Source organism: Choristoneura fumiferana, chromosome 28 (genome assembly GCF_025370935.1).
Source record: "Choristoneura fumiferana chromosome 28, NRCan_CFum_1, whole genome shotgun sequence".
NCBI classification, from domain to species: Eukaryota; Metazoa; Arthropoda; class Insecta; order Lepidoptera; family Tortricidae; genus Choristoneura; species Choristoneura fumiferana.
Genome location: NC_133499.1, coordinates 8,876,223 through 8,897,920, shown reverse-complemented (window position 1 = coordinate 8,897,920; position 21,698 = coordinate 8,876,223). Strand labels below are relative to the sequence as shown.

The window sequence follows — 21,698 nt, the reverse complement described above, 5'->3', positions numbered from 1 at the left end:
TTGATTTTTTTTTTAATAAAAAATATGTAATCAATAAAATATATTTTTTCAGATGAAACAACAGAAATGCTGACAAAACCTGTCAAGTAAGTGCCTTACTAATTAATTTTGTGCTCGGATTTGTGTACCGTTGACTATGATATTCTGTCGGAACCGTCTGTGACTCGGAATAATACACAAACATACGAAACTTATACATACGTAAATAAAAATTCATCATCCCAGCCTATATATGTCCCACTGCAGGCACAGGCCTCCTCTCAGAATGAGAGGGCTTGGGCAGTAGCTCCCACGCGGGCCCAGTGCGGATTGGGAACTTCACAAACACCGTTGAATTGCTTTGCAAGTTTGTGTAGGGTTCCTCGCGATGTTTCCCTTCACCGCAAAGCTCGTGGTAAATTTCAAATGTAATTCCGCACATGAATTTGGAAAAACTCAAAGGTGCGAGCCGGGGTTTGAACCTACAATCCTCTGCTTGAGAGGCGATAGGTCAAACCACTAGACCATCACGGCTTCTGAAATAAAAATTAACAAATAGAAATAGATTAAATTGTAAGTAAACAACAAATACATAGATAACAATAAATAATAAGTAAAAACAAGGGAAAAATTAACTATACTAATATACTATTATATTAATTTACTATTGTATTATATGGTTTCATGGGATAACCGTAAAAGTAACAAATTTGGAGTTGAAATAAAAAATACAAAAAGACTCCAAAAAACCAATCATAAAAATTAACTAGCTAGAAAAGTATTAAATTAATTAACTAGTTTATAAGTTCATTGATATGAAATGAACCTCCGCAAAGCTAAGACTTCGTTTTTTTGATTTTGAAAACAATAGCTCTTTGAATAGTCCCCTGTCTGAACCGGGAATCAAACCCATAAAATGGTAAAAGCTGTTTTTGTTACGCTCCTTCATTTAGCGTTTACGAATTGTATTATAGCAATTACATTCTGTAAATGAAAATTGCTATTTATTTTACGTAGGCGTTTAGGCCTTTGATGTTTGTGTTTAGGCGTTTTATACAGAGACTGCGAGCACTACTTGAGGCGATTTTGGCGACGTTTCGACCCCTCCCGCCTGTCGAAATGTTACTGCTAGTGGCACTTGTCCCACCGCCGACGATGAGCGAGAAGCGAGTAGAGCGAGTAACTAGAAACGAGTGGGCGAGCAGCGAGAAGCGAGTGTAGTTTTGTCGCTCGGCTGTAAGCGAGTGAACACAGTGCGACGGGCGATTACTCGCTCCACTCGACTCGCTCGTGCGGGGCGGCCGCCAAGCTGACATCGCTGAGCGAGTATCTATAGCTCAGCGAGCTTTATAGCTCTTGTCGCTGCGACAAAAGATGTAAGAGCGAGCTCTCGCCGACAGTGTGAACAGCCAGCGATCAACTATTAATATATGTGTCTCTTTTACTCACACAGGATCTTATATATTTTGTTCGTTTCTTGAGCGGGAAAATAGTCGATAGCCAATCGTTTTCTCATTGGCGGTGAGACAAGTGCCTATGTTATATGATTAAAAAAATCAAAAACACGACCGATTTAAAAAAATTACAACAAGTGTAGTTGTGTAGAACTCTGTTAAGTAACTTAAACTTCAACAGTTGGGACTTAATGAAATTCGTGAGGTTTGGTAAATGAAAATACCCTAATACGGAACCCTACTTTGAACATGGAACTACCGTGAGACTCACTTATATTATTTAATGATACAAATCCGGATAACTCACGTCTTAAATTGAGCTCAGCTCGACATGTTTCGGGCTGATTCGTAGTCCTTCATCTACGAGCACGCGAAATGAATCATCATGTCAGCCGAAAGACGTCCACTGCTGGACATGCCTCCCCCAAGGCCTTGGGGGACGCGACATGAATAAACAAATATAATTCCTAGAAGAGCTACGAATTAGCCCGAAACATGTCGAGCTAAACTCGATTTAAGACGTGAGTTATCCGAAGTTATTTAATTAAACCTTACTTTGGTTTGTTTTTTTTCTTATGTGAGCCCGACATGTACTTGACCATTTTATTATGCACTATAATAGCAAACGATTTATACTTTAATGTTGTTAGATATAAAGTTGACAATAGACTTCTTATGGTTAATATTATCAAAACAATCCACTTATATTTAGACGCAATCAAATATAGTTCTAAACTTCCTAAAATTAAAGTCCAAAATTTACTTCACATGTGTTACGTGGGTTGGTTAAAATGTGTATTCGATTTTGAGCCTTAAGGTCAAAGGAATAGAGTCGTACGTCTCTGTAGTGTTGTGTAAGACATCGCAAGAGATTGCTAACTGCTTGAATGGGATAGACGTAATAGCACTAGTGGTGGGATTGAGTCGATAAAATATTTGTCGATAAATTAATTTGGGAGATATTTTGACTGGTTAGATAATTTCCCCAAAATTGTTATTTCCTAGTACTAAAATTTCCATTCGCGTTTTTTCCCAATATGCTTTTTTACTGAAGCTTATTTTCACAGTAGCTCGCGCGGAGCTCCTACTTTTTGTGTAGTTTGACCCTTCGGGCCGATGCAAACTTAACATAACCTTTAGAACAGACAGACAGACAGACAGACAGAATCGACACAGAAACATAGGTAGGTTTACCTACCTATGTTTCTGTGTCGATTCTGTTTGAGAAAAAATGGTACTGTGAAATTATTTTCACAGTACCAGTACCATTTAGCTTCTTCTTTAGTAGCCATTAGCTTCAGTAAACATATTAAAAAAAAATATTTGGGAAAAAACGCGCTATAGTACTGGGAACTACTTAGAAGGAATGCGCCACTGCCGGCTGGCAGAAATGAGGAACTCAGGGTGTAGGTTTGTTGGAACTTTACTAACAATATGAAAAGTTTATGGATTAGTGGGTTAACAGATATAGTATAGCTTAGCTGGTCACTAGGTTGAACACTGTATAGGAACAAAACGATGCCGCTTGCGAAATAGAGCGGGCGCGGTAGGTGAAGAGGGGCCGCGTATAATAACTACGCACTACGCTGACACCACACACACACTAGCAAGTAATCTTGCTGGTCGGCGCGCGCGAGAGGCCCGCTGGGGCAAGACACGACTAGGTACTTAATACGGTTTGCTATAGCGCATAATTTTGCTAATAGGAAATAACGATTTTGGGGAAATGATTTTCCAACCCGTTATTGTGGTAGTAGAAATAACCGGGTTTTAGCGGAAACAAAAAGGTATATCAGCTGTATTGAAGGTCCGGGATTTCGCAAAGCTTCCCGTGGGAATTCCTAAAAATATAATATTGGTGTTCGTTTCTGATAAAGTCTCTAGATTTAGCGTTTGTGTTATTCTCCGGATTCGGTTATTTTTACATACTAAATTTCATCTAAATCGATCTAGAAGTTTCAAACTATAATTCAGACAAAAATTGCATTGCATTGTATTTTATTTCTTTTCTTTTGTACAATAAAGAGTTTACATACATAAAATTACAGTAGGTGTGACTTGCGAAAACTGTGCAAACTTTGGCGCACCCAACAGTGGCGTAGCGTCAGATATTTCCGTGGTAAAGCCGAATCAAAGATCGCATATATATCTTTCATAAATCATGTACGTCCTGTAGTCCTATTTTGTAAATATTGGGCAAGCCGATGGGAATAGGGTTCTATGGACACTTCGCCCCGGCACCCAATAAAACCGTTTAAAAAAATATACGCGTCGACTTGAGAACCTCCTCCGTTTTTTCCCGTCGGTTATAAAATAGTAGCCTGCGACCAGCGACATGCCTTCGAGAACACCAACCATCATCACGATCGCCTCACTTTATCGATAACCGGCTATCGACAGCCCCCACCACCTCACATCCACTCACGCTCAGTGCCGTACCGCGGTTCCGACACACCGCACGCTTTCGCTATCGATAAGCGAAAGTTTTAACGCCGATTGGTCTAAATACGCGCGTCGTGATTGGTGGATAATAGTGCAGTGTTTGTTTGTATGTCTTTGAGTGTTTTTTTTGCGAGAGTTCTTGGTTAAAATTAGGGTTAACTAAACTTTTAGACTACTATTTTGTCGGCGAATATCATGGTGTTTTATTTAGGGTTTTTGTGAGATTTGTTACTTTGGGAGACAACATAGGTCAAATATAATTGATTAAAAATAAATTTTTCAATATCACATCATTAAAGACATTATACAATACAATATCAGCCGTAGGGCGTCCACTGTTGGACATAGGCCTCCCCCATAGACCTCCAGTTGCTTCGGTTGGGAGCGGCCTGCATCCACAGTGAACCCGCGGCTTTAACCAGGTCATCCGCATAAAATCAGGATATAAAATAACTATTGTAGGTATTCAAAAGTATACTAAGTATCCAAAATAAAACAGATACCACGTGAGTGTACCAAAGGAAACTTTCCAAAATTGCGGAATTTTTCATTAAGGAAAATTTCCGAAAATTAAATAAATAAATAAATAAATATTATGGGACACTTGACACCAATTGACCTAGTCCCAAACTAAGCAAAGCTTGTACTATGGACACTAGGCAACGGATAACATACTTATATAGATAAATACATATTAAACATCCAAGACCCGAGAACAAACATTCGTATTATTCATACAAATATCTGCCCCGGCCGGGATTCGAACCCGGGACCTTAAGCTTCGTAGTCAGGTTCTCTAACCACTCACCCATCCGGTCGTCACAATAATAATTCTCACAATAATTGTGAAAGCACAGACACAAAAACTCGCACAAATTATTTTTGTATGGGGATTAAATCTTTCCGTTTCTTCAATTTAAATTTGTTATGATAACATACCCAGCGAAAAGTTGGAAATCCCCTGCAGGGCTACTACGAAACTCGAAACTCGAAGTTCGTGTCGTGTGGTCCCTCTGACACTTATACTATTTAATACGAGAGCGAGAGGGACGGTACGATACGAAGTTCGAGTTGCGAGGTTCGTAGTAGCCCTGCTGACTTTGTCACTTTAAAGTTCAATACCGATCATTATCGGTATAACAACTTTAGATATATTTTCAGATCTTTAGATATAGTTTGGATGACAATGCTAGTACAGTCCACAATTAAATTTAAAAAATCAAAAAACCCGACTGCCTGAAAAACTAAAAGGAAGAAAATAAGTCTAGTGGTCTAGAACTCTGTCAAGAAGCTCATTTAAGGTTCAAGAGTTGGGACTACTTGGGACCCATTACCAAGATTTTTTGAGCTGGTTACGATTTGAAGGGTCCCGACTGTTGAAGCTTAAATGAGCTTCTTGACAGAGTTCTAGACCACTAGACTTATTCTCTTCCTTTAGTTTCAGGCAGTCGGGTTTTTTCATTTTTAAATTTAATGTTTTTTATTTTATACTTTTTGATATTTCTGTGAAATAGTAGATTAAAAGTATTATAGTCCATATATATTCAGAATGGGCTAATTATTAGCTTTCATTTGATACCCATATTGTTAAAATACAAAATATATTTTTTCATTCCTCCAACATATTTTTTTTCGCAGACGCCATATTGAAATTTTATATAGCCTATGTCACTCCGACAGTTATGACAAGTCCAATGATACCTCATATGTTAAAATCCGTTTAGCCGTTGAGGCTGCAGCGAGGACCAAAGAGATGGACATACATACCATTACCCATTACATACATACATAAATACATACATACATACATACTTACATACGCTCGAAAAACATAACTCTCCTTCGGGCAGTCGGGTAAAAAGTACAGGCTGCAAATAATAGCTTGTATTAAAAATTAAATTTTTAACTAAAAACTTATTACCCGACTGCCCGAAGGAGGGTTGTTTTTTTAATTCATTTTCATTTAGGCGGTTACAGAAATCCTCATCGAACTTTTTCCTTATGAACAGTGACGTATTTGTGTACACATGTGAGCTGATTAGCATCAAATTATTGACACTTATATCTATATGTTATCGGACTATATCTATGTGTTACTATTTATGCGATAAAGCCACTTAGCACTGCATTGGAAAGGGAGTAAATACAGATTAAGTCGATATAATTGAAGGTATGTTTACAGAAACAACAATCATCATCCCAGCCTATATACGTCCCGCTGCTGGGCACAGGCCTCCTCTCAGAACAAGATGGCTTGGGCCATAGTTCCCACGCGGGAAAATCAAAAAACCCGACTGCCAAAACTAAAAGGAGGAAAATAAGCCTAGTGGTCTATAACTGTACTGTTAAGTAGCTAATTTAAAGTTCAACAGTCGGGACCCGTTCAAATCGTGACGCTCAAAAACTCTTAGTAATGGGTCCCGACCCGACTGTTGAACTTTAAATTAGCTACTTAACAGAGTTCTAGACCACGGCTTATTTTATTCCATTTAGTTTTGGCAGTCGGGTTTTTTATTTATTTAATGTTTTTCCGATTGAAACTATCGATTTCAAACTATCGAATTTTCGGCAACACTACATCGCATTGCTTGACAAGGGAATTTATTATGACACTTACTGTGAGAGCGTTCTACGGTGGGTCAAAAATCAAATGGTTCGGCTGAACTAATAAGATCGGTGTCCGCAAAGCTTGACTTGTTGCACTATGTATTAGGGATGTGCCGAAATTCGTATTACATTCGGTTTAACCGAATTTCGGCAGCTTCGGCCGAACTTCGGCATTCGGCCGAAATAAGGTTTAAATGCCGAACATTCGGCACTAGAAAATAGCAGCCTACTTGTACTGTTTCGACTGAAATTAATAGAAAGCATGTCTGTCATATCATATCAGTAAAAGGTGCGACAAAAGCTAAATAAACCTTTTCTTTTAATAAACATCTTGATTACAATTCATAAATTTAACTAAAAAAATTTTTTTTTACTCACAATTTTCACACAGTGAATATTGAAAGAAAGAAAGAAAGAAAGAAAATACATTTATTCACAACACAAGACAACAAAATTATTAGCTACAAAAAAAAAAAACAACACAAAGGTATGTGTCATTGCGGTTGTGAATCGGACACTGGCTCAGCATAATGCTGAAGCGTTAAAAACACCCCAGCGCTGATTTTCAGCCAGCACCGTCGGCAACCCTCGGGCCGTTAGAAAGACATACTACACACCATATTATTGAAAAACATATTGTATTTTTAAATTATTAAAGGTTGTTACAGATAGTTCAACTCAGTTGTGCGCGCGGCCCTATGTGTGGGTAGAGCGGTAAGAACACGTCTTGCTCGGACGACGACTGCCGCGTCACGTGAAAATTGTATATTTACAAGCGCACGCACACATAGGGCCGCGCGCACAACTGAGTTGAACTATCTGTAAGGCTACGTACACACTATGCGGCTAACCGTGCGGTTTTGGCGCGCCGTCCTTCTTCAAAGTATAGGTCGAGAAAGAGACGGCGCGCTAAAACCGCGCGGTTGGCCGCATAGTGTGTACGTAGCCTAACAATGACATTTAACTTCTACTATCTACTTGTATTTAAATTTTAACTAGAGGCAGGTCATTAAACCGAAGTTCGGCCGAAATTCGTATTCGGTTCAAACCACATTCGGCCCGTCTCTACTATCTATTCAATTGGAATAACCCTGAACTAAACAATTGTGTTTAGCGTCTATAGCTCCTTGAATTAATCACGTGGGGTCAATAGTGGGGCCACTGAATACGATTACATTGTTTATTTGTTACAAAACAGACGTATCACCGGTGTGGCGTAACGCAAAACCACGTAAATGAAAAAAAAACGGACTGCCTTAAAAAAAAACCGGCCAAGAGCGTGTCGGACTCGCCCGAAATAGGTTTCCGTAGCCATTACGAAAAAAATAAGTGAAATTTTTCTAAGGATTTCGTATTTGGTACGGAATCTTCAAAGTTTAGGTATATTTTATACCTCAGGCTGCTATTTACTCTTAAACTACTAATAATCTCAAGAAACGAACAAAAGATATAACATCCTGTGTGAGTAAAAGAGAGACATATATTAATAGTTGATCGCTGGCTGTTCACACTGTCGGCGAGAACTCGCTCTTACATCTTTTGTCGCAGCGACAAGAGCTATAAAACTCGCTGAGCTATAGATACTCGCTCAGCGATGTCAGCTTGGCGGCCGCCCCGCACGAGCGGGTAATCGCCCCTCGCACTCGAACACTCTCTTACAGCCAGCGACAGAACTACACTCGCTTCTCGCTGCTCGCCCACTCGTTTCTAGTTACTCGCTCTACTCGCTTCTCGCTCATCGTCGGCGGTGGGACAAGTGCCTAACTCTCACGACGTCAGTCCACCTGGTGGGAGGCCTGCCAACGCTTCGTCTTCCGGTTCGTGGTCGAGGACTTTTCTCCTCCAACGGTTATCTGTTCAAGCGATGTGACCCGCCCATTGCCACTTCAACTTGCATATATTTCCAGTTATGTCGATGAGTTTAGTTTCTTCGACGAATTCTCGCAAAGAAAATTAGATCTTTGATTTCATCAATGTTTTCTAATAATCTAACTTACCCAATTATATATTAAATCTAAAACAGTTAACATTTACAACAAGCACGAATTGAGTCGACAGAGCTCCGCTGAGCGGAGCTCCTGTTCCGTTTGGTATACGCGCTTCGTTTCGATCATAATACAATAATAACGTTAACAAATAGCTTCAATTTAACTGGATATCATTTCTTGTTACATATGGTTTAAAGTTAAATACTTAATCACTCTTATTTCCTGTTAAATAATGATTATCTGTGCACCGTTTTACTTATCAACAATTAAACCAATCAAAGATTGCATGAAACAAACTAGGTGTGTTATTTCCATTCCATCCATAACCCTTTTTTATGCGTTGGTTGGGAAACACCCTACGTTACTATAAGGCTCTGTTTCCACTAAAAATCTGCGAGTTGCGAGGACGTTTTTCATATTCAAATTCAAATCATTTATTCAGTAAATAGGCCGCAATGGGCAATTTTACAAGTCATTCTTAGGGTTCCGTAGCCAAAATGGCAAAAACGGTACCCTTATAGTTTCGCCATGACTGTCTGTTTGTCTGTCCGTCAGCGGCTTTGCTCAGAGACTATCAATTAAAGTGCGAATTTTCATCAAAATTGAACGTCCGTCCCCCCTCTAAAATCTAAAAAAAATCTTGGTGGAAATATTTGAAAAAATTCAGGATGGTAGTAAGCATATCAAACTTACAAGGAAAACTATAACGGTTAAGTTTTCTTGAGAATTATTAGTAGTTTATGAGTAAATAGCAGCCTAAGGTATAAAATAAACCTATAAACCTTGTAAGATTCCGTATAAAATACGAAATTCTTAGAAAAATATTACTTAATTTTTTCGTAATGGCTACGGAACCCTATTTTGGGCGTGTCCGACACGCTCTCGGCCGGTTTTTTTTTATTAGCCGCGGTTTCTCGTGTACAGCTTTCGTTGGCCAGATTCTAACGCCATCTAGCGATATTGTCGTAAAACTCTCATTGTGTCAAATCTATTCTAAGATTGTGATATGTTGTGACTGTGACTTGTTTGGCTTTAGTCACATGTTGCGGCCGATACAATAATCGGAGTCATTGTAACCGGTTTATTTATTATACAATACACTAATTGCACAATGTGATGTTTATAAATATGTCAATTTTTGTTGCATGAATGTTAGTTCGATTCTGTCTAAACGAATCAGTTCGCTTCCCATAAAGTCATTTGTCATAATTTCACTTGACATACTTATTACTTACCAACGTTTGCTATAAAATATACTGGGTGGTACAGTCACTATTCCTTACAGATAACCATGGCTAGATAACTGGTAATCTGTGAGGATATTTTTCTTCCAGTATAACTAGTTATCTCTAAAGATTTTATTTTTCCCACAAATAACTGTTTTTTTTTTAACGGTTTGACAGTAAGGAAACTTTTCTCAAAAATGTCCGTAAAAGTTGACATTATTCTTTACATATCAGAAGGTGAAGTGCATAGTTTATGGTCAGCGAAAAATTAAAAAGTTAAAAAGATTGCAGGCGCGCTAGCTCGACAATAATGAATTAGCGCGCCTGCAATCAGTCACATTTTTTTTTAAAGTTAAAAAGGCCATGGAAACGTTGGCACAAGTCGTATACAGCCAAGTCTAATGGCCAATCAGATATTTTGTTGGAACTCCGGACTTTTTCTATTGGCTCTGAGGGCTCTGAAATAACTTGTGGTGTTTTCGGTGGAATAATACACCTGCAGTTTTTTTTTTTTTTTAAAAGGCGGGAAAGCATAAGAAAAATAATTGGAATAAAATTAAATGTTACGATATATTCTGAGAAAAAGTTTAGTCTATTTCAGAATTATTCATCATTTTTGAGAAAAGCTTTATATTAGTCTCGGCTGGAATAGCAATTGCTGGCTTCGTATTAGTTAAACGGACTCGCAAGCTCGTCCGTTTATTACTCGTACTCAGCCAGCAATTGGCTACTTCCAGGCCATGACAATAATCTACTATTATTTGCCCTACGGGTTATTTCTGTTTCATTACTGTACAATAAAAATATAAATACCCGTAAAAGTAACAAATTTAGAGTTGAAATGAAAAAAATACAAAAAGACTCCAAAAAACCAATCATGAATGTTGTGAGTCTAAATCAAGTCTTAATTTAACATGTTGGCCCAAATAAATGATTTCGGGTGGAATATATTTACGAATTCATCATATTTCGGAGTGTACTCACTTAAATACAAGTGTCCGTTTATTTTCAGCAGACTTGCATCAAATTTGACAATTCTACCATATCACAAGGTTCCGTTTTCGACGATATTTATTATGTATGTATTTCAAATTGAAATGTTTCTGCTTTGACGTATACTTTCGAGTTGTCCATTCTCCATTTGCACCAAATGACAGTAAATCTCTAAAAACCGTAGTGGTAAAAAAGTGTTTGGGAAAAAGCGAATGGGAATCTAGCTTGCCGTGCTTCCTATGCCCGCGCTGCGTCTCATTGGGTTTTACTTTTACCGCAAAACTTAACTTTCACTCGGTTACCAATTCGTAACTGTTATCTAGAGCGGTTAGGCAACATAATAAAAACCGGCCAAGAGCGTGTCGGACACGCCCGAAATATGGTTCGGTAGCCATTACGAAAAAATCAAGTGATATTTTTCTAAGGATTTCGTATTTTGTACGGAATATTCCAAGTTTAGGTATATTTTATACCTTAGGCTGCGATTTACTCTTAAACTACTAATAATTCTCAAGAAAACTTAACTGTTATAGCTTTCCGTGTAGAAAGGGGGGACGCTCGATTTTAATGAATATTTGCATTTTAAAGTTGAATATTTCGCAACAATACCAATGAATCGAAAAATCGTCTTAATAAACCCCTAATCATAATTTAAAAGACCTATCCAACGATACCCCACACTACAAGGTTGGATGAGAAAAAAAAATCACCCCCACTTTACGTCTATGAGAGGTAAACAAAAAAATTTTTTTTTTAATTTTTATGTACTATTTTGTCGGCATAGTTTACATACATATTCGTGCAAAATTACAGATTTCTAGCATTGATAGTCCAAAAAATTAACCGATTAACCTTAACAGTGAACAGTGATCACAAAATTCTATATTGCTCTCGTTCTCGTGTCCGGCATTTTTTAATGCGCAAGTTGTGTCCACGTGGTTTCTGGAATTTTACTATCAAGTTGCAAAAACTACAATCACCGTACAACGTGCCTCTCAAAGAGAGTTACCTTGAAACTGGCGAAATTGTCCTATTAATTAGGACAGAAAAGCCATATCTTAAAAGAGAAGAAGAAGACTGTTAAGGCTTAATGACTTATTGATCTCTGCTTTATAAAAGTCGGTCAATTAGGGTACCGTACTAATACGCGACAAAAATTAATCCTACTTATATTATAAATGCGAATGTTTGTGTGTGTGTGTGTGTGTGTGTGTGTGTGTGTGTGTGTGTGTGTGTGTGTGTGTGTGTGTGTGTGTGTGTGTGTGTTGTGTGGTGTGTGTGTTTGTGTGTGTGTGTGTGTGTGTGTGTGTGTGTGTGTGTGTGTGTGTGTGTGTGTGTGTGTGTGTGCGTGTGTGTGTGTGTGTGTGTGTGTGTATGTTTGTTACTTCTTCACTTGACGACCAGATGGCCTAGTGGTTAGAGAACCTGACTACGAAGCTTGAGGTCCCGGGTTCGATTCCCGTGTCGGGGCAGATATTTGTATGAAAAATACGAATGTTTGTTCTCGGGTCTTGGGTTTTTACTATGTATTTAAGTATGTATCTATCTATATAATTATATTTATCCGTTGCTTAGTACCCATAACACAAGCTTTGCTAAGCTTACTTTGGGACTAGGTCAATTGGTGTGAATTGTCCCGTGATATTTTTTTTTTCACGCTAAAACCGCTAGACGCATTTGGATGAAATTTGGTACGTAGATAGCTGGACATCTGGAATAACACATAGACTACTCTTTATCCCGATATTCCCCCGGGATAGGGATAATATCTCGAGATAATAACCATTGGGCTTACAGTCATGAAATTTGGTATGTTAGCTGGACGTCTGGAATAACACATAGGCTACTTTTTATCCCGATATTCCCACGGGATAGGGATAATAATCTTGAAATTTCAACCGCTGGGTTTGGAGTCATGAAATTTTGTACAGTTGTTCTTAACACAACCTAAATGAAGACCGTGATATAAACTTTGTGAATTCCCAGGGGAATTTTGTAAAATCCCGGAATTTCAATTGTAACGAAGATCGAAAAGTTTACGCGTGCGCAGCCGCGGGTAAACTTGTGTACTATAAACTCACAAAGCCGTGCGGCCGAGCTGTTTCAAATGTTTAAATCAATATTGACTGTGTAATCGATTATGATACAGTCATTCACAATAAATACGCATGACACGGTGCTTTAGGCCGTGTGCAACAGTGCCGGTTGCAAACATAAGTGCACAACAAGTCTTGCGGCTTATACAGTGTGATTGTGAATGTTTATAGACGTTTAATTTATTGAATCAGGCGTTACTATGCGGAGTTCCATATCATTGAACTAATAGAATTTCTTTGCTCACCCGCGACCTTATGATAGCTACGTTTATGCAAGAAATGTGTGTTCATAGTTCCTCCACCTCCACACTGTAAAATTGTTAACATCTGATAGCATGAACGGTTGTGTTGCTCTGAAGATGAGCTCGGGTTGAGTTTGAGACGCGTCAGTTTAGTGTGGTGGTGGTGATAGAACCGGTTTTGGTAGTTTTGGTTACATTTGCATCCTCCATTTGCACCCCATTTTGGTGGCTAGTGGGAACCTAATATTAGAACTGCAAAGTTGTGTACCCGTTTGCGGAATTCCCTATCCTGTTGGAATAGATCGTAATTCGTTCTTATTTCTTCCAAAAATTAGAGTTTTCTAAGTCCTACGAGTAATGATTGAGAGTCTTTGCACTTCATTTGTGAATGGGCTTTAAACCATACGTACATAAGTGCAAAAGTACCCGTGTGGTGTCGGGCGGGTTAGAATTACACCTCTCCATTTCTTCCGTGGATGTCATAAGAGGCGACTGAGTATATAGGTCGTGTAGGCGACAGGCTAGCAACCTGTCACTATTTTACCGTTTTTGTCAAACTTAAAACCTAAAATTGGTAAAAGTGGCTCCGAAGCGGTAACGTTTCGTGAGCTCTGCCTACCCCATTTGGGAATACAGGCGTCATGTTTATGTGTGTGTGTACAAAGTGCAAAAATTATAACCTTTAATTGCTGTATTTGTTTTGTTTTAAGCATACAATGTTTGCTATCATTATCTTGTTACGTATATTGCAACAATCCTTTCATGGAGGAGTAGTTCTTGAAGTAAAATTAGATTATGCGATTAAATGTAAATATAATTGTAAATTAACGAGTGGATTGCAATTTTGAGACTTGGTGGTCTTCGGTGTCTGAATTTGGATTCGTCTTGTCTGTCAATCCATTGAAAGGTTCTGAGGATCATGCTTGGGTCTGTCATGGGTTTAAAATAAGGATAATTTTAATAAATATCATGGGACACCTGGCACCAATTGACCTAGTCCCAAACTAAGCAAAGCTTGTACTATGGATACTAGGCGACGGATAAACATACTTATATAGATATATAAATACTTAAGTACATAATTAAACATCCAAGATACTAGAACAAAGATTCGTTCGAATGTCTGCTCCGGGCGGGAATCGAACCCGGGACCTCAATCTTCGTAGTAAGGTTCTCTAATCTAACCACTTGGCCATCCGGTCGTCATTATGACTATGAATTACTATGATAATGACTATGAATTAAAACCAGTTGCAGGTCTGCGACCATACACCACACGAGGTGGTGGTGGTTTGGTTTATAACGGGTGTGGCCTGTAATATGAGCAAATAATTATAACCTAACCAACAAAAAGCTGGAATACCCCCGACTTTGTCACTTCAAAGTTCAATATCTCAAAAACGGCTTAACCAATTTTGATAAAACATGTCTAAGAACCATCGCTAGAAAACCTACTTTCAAATAAAAAACCGCATTCCAATCGATCCACCCGTTTAAGAGCTACGGTGCCACAGACAGACAGACACACACATTATATCGGTCAAACTTATAACACCCCTCTTTTTTCGTCGGGGGTTAAAAACATAGATCATACCTACTCCTCAAACTGAACAACATTAGATGAGCGACTTTTAAAAAATAATTGTTTTTTTTTTTAATTTTTATTACACTTTTAGAGGTGAAGAAGCAATGTAAAGCAAAATGCTTGAGGTTTGTAGCGTGACAGGCGACGTCAGCTGAGTGTTGGTGGCGACGGTATTGATAGAATTATTTAAAATTCTAAGGGGCTGTTTCACCATCCATTGATTAGTGTTAACTGGCGGTTAGGTGCCGTCTCTATTGTTTTGTTCGAATAGACGGAGACGGCATCACATTTAACCGTCGGTTAACGCTAATCAATGGATGGTGAAACAGCCCCTTAGACGCCATTATTTATAAAAGTCGCTGAACTAATGTTGTTTAGTTTGACGAGGACGATATATATGTATGTTTTAATTTTTTGAATGAGCATATGAATGTACAGGCCACACCCGGTAATTGATGGACATATTAAAATCTAGTCTTACTTGGGGGAGGCCTATGTCCAACGGTGGACGTCCTACGGCTGATATGATGAGGCGAACAAGGGGAATAGAATAGAATAGATGGTAATGAGACAAAAGGTTTCTTATCCCGCTATTTGTACAATTTTCTTATACTAGCATGCAAATTACATTTTCATCTCTCCTGTTCGGAAAGTTTAATTTTCATGGGTAGATAGCCGGGTGGAAAATTGCGTTTTCATCTCTAGGGTGGAAAGTTTTTTTTTTTTTTAATTTTTCGATTATCCACGGATTCGAAGATAATTGAGTTACGTCAATGATACTTGTTTTTTCAAGTCTAGATGCACGTCGTGACCAAGGAGCTTATATACAACACTGGAGGTTGAATGCCGAACATCCGTTTGAAACAAGAAATTTGATCTTTATTACGACACGAACATATTCCATCTCTTTCTTTATTTAGGTTAAGGAAGAGATGAAAGTCATTCGTGAAATGTGAAAGAAAGAGATGGAATATATATTATAAATAAGTAATAAAGGTCAAACTTCTTCGTTCGGTGTTCAACCTCCAGTTTTGTTTATAAGCTCCTTGGTCGTGACCAACTCGTTTTGTTTTATAGTCAGCCGTCGAAAAGGTACCGTTGGAGGTTGGATATAAATAAATTCAATTTATTATTAATCTCATTTTTTTGTGTAGTATTTTACTTTCCTCACAGTCGAAATAAAAAGTAGAGTTTCTGACTCGGGTGAAATTACCCTCGAACTATTGGCGCTCTCACTACGTTCGAGCGCCAGAATTATCTCGGGTGAAATGCGTCACTTTCCACCCTTGGTTATCAAACTACTATTTCTAACACTAAAAACAACTGTACTAGAAACTATATTGCGACAGAAAATCGCCTACACTGTAGTATATCTTTTCCAACAGTATCTGCATTAACTTTCCGATCCGTGTATTCGAAGAAAACATTACAAAAAACTTACAGAGAACGTGTTGTTCGCCGTGTGCACTACAAACGTTACAAATGAGTTGACCTTTTGTTATCATTTAATGATACTTAATCTAAAGAGATAATTCATTCTTTATTTTTATGATAATTGATAACACAGTTAAATCAGTATTAAGAATACCGTCTATCGTGGCTGACGCGTTTTTGTTTTGGAAAGCTTTAGTAAAAGTCTAAAGTGTGAACGGTGCTTCGAAGTGTAATTTCGTTTACCTTTACTTGCCCGAATTTCATTTGCCCGAATTTAACTTGCCATACCAACGTTTGCCATAAAATATATAGGACCGTGCTGTTTTCAGGATTTTTTTATATGTCATCATATAGAATGCAGTAGGTTAGGTTAGTTTAATATCAACTCTGAAGAAATTAATATTTCTAACAGATTGCAATAACTCATATTAAGTAACTATGATGAGAATTATTATGTGATGCGTGTGAATGCATCACGACCTGTTTGTATGCCTAACGGCGCAAAATAGTGATACTTCAAGTAGCTTTGAGATCTTTTGTACCAACCTATGTTGAACCAATAAATGAATTATGAATTATTATGAGAAATAAATTACTTTATGCGCAAATGAAAATTCTAGAAAACGATACATTCGGGCATATAAAATTCGGGCAAACGATAGAGAACCGTGTAATTTGTCTTAGTTTAAAAAGTGGCCCATAAATTGCTGATAAACTTGAGCTTGAGCGTTCGCTTGTAACAGAGCATTGAGCGAAAATACAAACTGAAACATGGGTGCACAGAAAAAACCCAAAATAACCTAACCATCAAAAAATTGGTAAACCCCCGACTTTGTCACTTCAAAGTTGAATATCTCAAAAACGGCTGTACCAGATTTTGATGAAACATGTCCAAGAACCATCGCTAGAAAACCTACTTTCGATAAAAAAAACCGCATTCAAATCGGTCCACCCGTTTAAGAGCTATGGTGCCACAGACAGATAGACACACACACAGACACACAGCGGTCAAACTTATAGCACCCCTCTTTTTGCGTCGGGGGTTAAAAAGAGACCAGCGCTGGGAATCGAACCCAGGTCTTCTGCATTGCATGCTGCGTGCAGACACAAATTTCTCCCATGCACCTCACAATACAATACAATAACTCTTTATTGCACCCAACATAGCAAGCAGTACAGAAAACAGGTACCTATATAGAAAGACTTTCTGAGGTAAGCAATACACACAACACACACACACACATTTGTGTATAGACTCCTGTCCCACTGGTGTAGGGGTATGGCACGCGGCACAGAATGCTGAGGACCTGGGTTCGAGTCCCACCGCCGTGTTTGAACTTTCGTTGGATTTCACGGGATGACCGTAAAACTAACAAATTTGGAGTTTGGAGTTGAAATAAAAAATACAAAAAGACTCCAAAATCCAATTTTAAGAGCATTGAGCATTCGCCGATTTTAAATTTGACAAACTGAACAGCGAACAGGCCAAACAGAGCCAGACATTGCTACGAACATTAACAAGGTCATTCTAGAGCAGGGATGGCGAAACTTTACGTATAGATAGACAGATAGATAAAAAACTTTATTCACAAACATGCCATGAAAATTCTACATAAACAAACGATTCAAATTGTTACATATTTAAATCAAGTTGTCACGGCACAGCCGCGAAAAGGCGCCGACTCAGCATGTGCTGCGACATTGTCACAGCGCTGATATTCTGCCGGAACCAGTAGGAGTTGACGCACCCAGTCGCATACAATTTTTACTCAAAGTTACTAAAATGTATAATTTAAGGTTCAACAAACAAACATAACTGATATTCTTTGAATATAGGTACCTGATACAAGCAAAAACAAAGACAAAGATTTTCGCAGCCTGGTTGTCAAATAGAACCGACGATACCGGGTAGTACTAAGCATTGACCTGAAACTTCTGGCAATCCAATAAATATATGTTTGGATTCGATTTGTAGCATTCGAACATGGCGGATGTAGACAATATCTAATTTTGCTATTTCTGTTTCTTTGGCTAGTTGAAGTAAAATTTTGATAGTGTTTTATGCGGCGATTTATCTTAACAGTGAACAGTGATCACAAAATTCTATATTTCTCTCGTGTCTGACATTTTTTAATGCACAAGTTGTGTCCGCGTGGTTTCTGGAATTTTACTATCAAGTTGCAAAAACTACAACCACCGTACAACGTCCCTCTCAAAGAGAGTATACTTTGACACTGGCGAAATTGTCCTATTAATTAGGACAGAAAAGCCATATTTTAAAAGAGAATAAGAAATATATGTTTTAAACCTTTGCTTAAACATCTGCCTTGAACGTATCAAACGGAACCCTTCGTTCGCGGGTCCGACTCGCACTTGGCCAGTTTTTTTTTGTATAGCCCGCGTGTGAACTATGGCTCAAGCTCTCTTCTTCTACAGTGTGAAGTGGGACATACTATCGAGATGATAATCATATGCCGACTTCTTGCTGAGTTGGGTCCAATTTCTGACATCTCCCTTCTCAATGCATTTTGTCTTATGTGTGTAATAATTATGTGTAGATCTCTCTTTCACTCATATGTCATCGAATCACGATTTTTCAGCTCGTTCGATAAAATATCGTTTGATGTAACAAATAGACCCATCCTAAATAAAAAAAATAGATATGAAAATGACATTGTGTAAAGTGTAGTGTAAAGTTTAGTGAGAAAGAGAACCTACTGTGAAGTGTGACAGTGATAGCATGATGTCCCGGAGTTTCAAGTACAAGAGGCTGGACGATGTGGAGATTGGGTAAGTGAAACGATCATGTAGTGTATGATATTTATTTTCATTTATATAACACTTGCTCGTAAGCAGTGTCGTAATATACAGGCTAACAAAAAAATAAAATAAAATGTTTTTATTTTCAGACAACTAATTTGGTCCATAGCATGTTAGTAACAATAGAAACTTAAGAACTATGTTAGTATATCTACATTGGTATTAAATGATATTGTAACGGATAACTCACGTCTTAAACCAGGAGAAGAGGGCTACGTATGAAATAGCCTGAAACATGTCGAGCTAAACTCGTTTAAGACGTGAGTTATCCGTTACAATATCATTTAATATGAGTTAGTCTCACGGTAGTTCATGGTCAAAATATCTACATTGGTATACGAGATATTTATTAGATGGTATGGTGTCGCAAAGACGCAGGAGCAGCGTGCAGCATGTTGAACCTGCCTAGCACAGCACTGTCCTGCCTCTCTGCGACCACCTTTAGGAGACTGTTAGAGCTGCCCCTCATTCTGCGTATCAGTGAAGCGACTTTCTTACGCATAAGCGCGTAAAAGTCGTCCACGTGAGCGTCAGCAAACATGCCAGAAGCACTGCAGTAGCGAGGCAGCCCCACCATCATCCTAAACAAATTATTATACAATGATCCGTACGGTATTGTACGATTTTTGGGTATATAGCCCACAGACTGCTGGTGTAAAAAGTTTGGCAGAATGCCTTAAAAAGTGTTAACTAGGTGTACTACCGGCAAATCTACGAGCCAACATGTACCCTCACTGACAGAGCTCTGCGTTCTCTTTCTCGAAGCAACATAGTTACAAACTCCTCTTCTTAAATTTAAGAGCTATGCTCTTCAAGACGTCCATTGACAGCGTATCCATGGCGTGTTCGCTTCCGATACGTGGGGGATTCACGGCACCACACTTTCAAAACACTAAAAACAGTATAAATCACATACTTATCGTATGTAGAATACAACGTAATATCGAAGTAAAAATAATCAAACAAGCAAACGAACGAGTGAAAAATGCTCGAATGAAATGAACGAGCTCTTGTCGGTGGAGTTATCGCCATTCCGCATGCACGGTGGTCTTTGGCCAGCTGTTTGACTTCCTGATACGACACGACACAACAATAACCTAAATAAAACAACTCCAAGGGCCTTTTTTCTGTGGATTACGCCTAAGGTGTAACGTTTTAAACTTTCGTGGTTTTCACTCATAGCCAAAATACCACCACCAACGGGACTTATCACGCTAACACACACGAGTAATATTTACCTCGACGTTTCGGCAACATTACAGTGGCCGTGGTCACGAGTAGACTGAAGTGTGGGGTGTCAAGTCTGCCTAGCAGCGCGAGTCCTTCGAACCACCCGCACTTGATCACAAAAAGTACCGGCACTCGTATCACGAACTACCCGCACTTGGTCATTATTATTTGTCACCCCATCGCGTTGATGGTATTTTGACTATGAGTTTGATGTATCCTATGTATTGCTAGACTAGCAGCCCCCGAGCAGCGGGGTAGCTACATCCTGCACACACTACACAGGCTGGAATTACGAACATCGACTCATGATCTCTTCGTCTTCGGGCTTCTAAGAGTCTCCCCAAAGCTATTGACGCGGAATCAGTTTTAGCTGATCAAAAAACTTATAAAATAGCCTTCGCAAGTTTTAAAGCTGTAAGTTCTCATTTTATTCTTCCGAAAATTTGGCTTGCTGATAAAAACTAGCCATGAAACATAGGGCTCTTCCACGACTGTTTTAATAGGTACTTAATTAATTCGTATATGAGAACTAGCCAAGTCCGACCTTAGGTTTCAATATATTAACCTAAAGTTATAAGAAATTATATTTTAAGTTGTTATAAAATAGGTGTAACTAGAGGAAGCGAGAGTTGTATGCCAGAATCGTAGCAAGTGGAAGGATGTAGTCTCTGCCTACCCCGTTGGGAAAGAGGCGCGATTTTATGTATGTATGTATGTTATAAAATATTTTATATTGTTATAAATCAGGGTTACTCAAAGTGGGTACGCGAACCCCTAGGGGTTCGCTATTCAACGGTAGGGGGTTCGCGGCAAGGTTTACGTGACTCCAAAAACCACCAGGCTGCCAGACTAACAAGATGATTAAGATTGGTTTTTGGAGTCTTTTGTATTTTTTATTTCAACTCCAAATTGTTACTTATTTGTTTATTATTTGTTGTTGTTTGTTTCAGTTTGTATTTTCGTTGGCAAGATGATTCTTACCTACCTATATTTATTACCTTTTATTGAATTGAAATAAATAATATACATTACATTATGATGATGATTGAAATAAAAATAACCTTAGTTTCTCCAACAGTCAATTTTATTACTTTCTTTGGGGGGGGGGGGAGGTAGGGGTTCGCTATCGTCTAGAAACTTTAACAGGGGTACGTGGAGCCATAAGTTTGAGAAACCCTGTTATAAATAAATTGCTGGACTGAGAATTGCCATATGATTGCGGCTTGGATTAAAAGTTTGTGAACCTCACCCTTGCTGCCGGTGTGGTAATACAGTTGATGGTTTAGGCCGACACGGCTTACATTGTCAACTGAGTGCTGGTCATGTATATAGACATGCGTCGCTTAACGACCTTATCCGCCGGGCACTCAGCACTATTGCCATACCGGCGACCCTCGAGCCCTCAGGCATGTCTGCTTCGGACGGAAAGAGGCCCGACGGGTGTACGTTGGTGCCTTGGAGCTTAGGCAAGCCTTTGGTGTGGGACGTTACGTGCTCAGACACGCTGGTTCCGTCCTACGTCAGAGGTTCTGCCAATAAGCCAGGGACTGCTTTGACCACGCCCAGACAACCAAGTGCCGCAAATACTCGTTCTTAACGAAT

At 38.7% G+C, this 21,698-nt stretch overlaps 1 long non-coding RNA gene across 2 annotated transcripts in view; it reads left to right on the top strand.

Moving 5' to 3' along the window:
* LOC141443876 (uncharacterized) overlaps positions 1-21,698 on the top strand; it is a 38,069-nt gene that overhangs the window by 6,381 nt on the left and 9,990 nt on the right. Inside the window, exons 1-2 of one of the 2 annotated variants that reach the window (XR_012453087.1) lie at positions 3,878-3,981; positions 18,647-18,836. This is a non-coding gene — a long non-coding RNA (uncharacterized lncRNA). Of the gene's footprint in view, positions 1-52; positions 87-3,877; positions 3,982-18,646; positions 18,837-21,698 lie in introns of those variants that run through there. The other variant, XR_012453088.1, reaches the window with a different exon arrangement.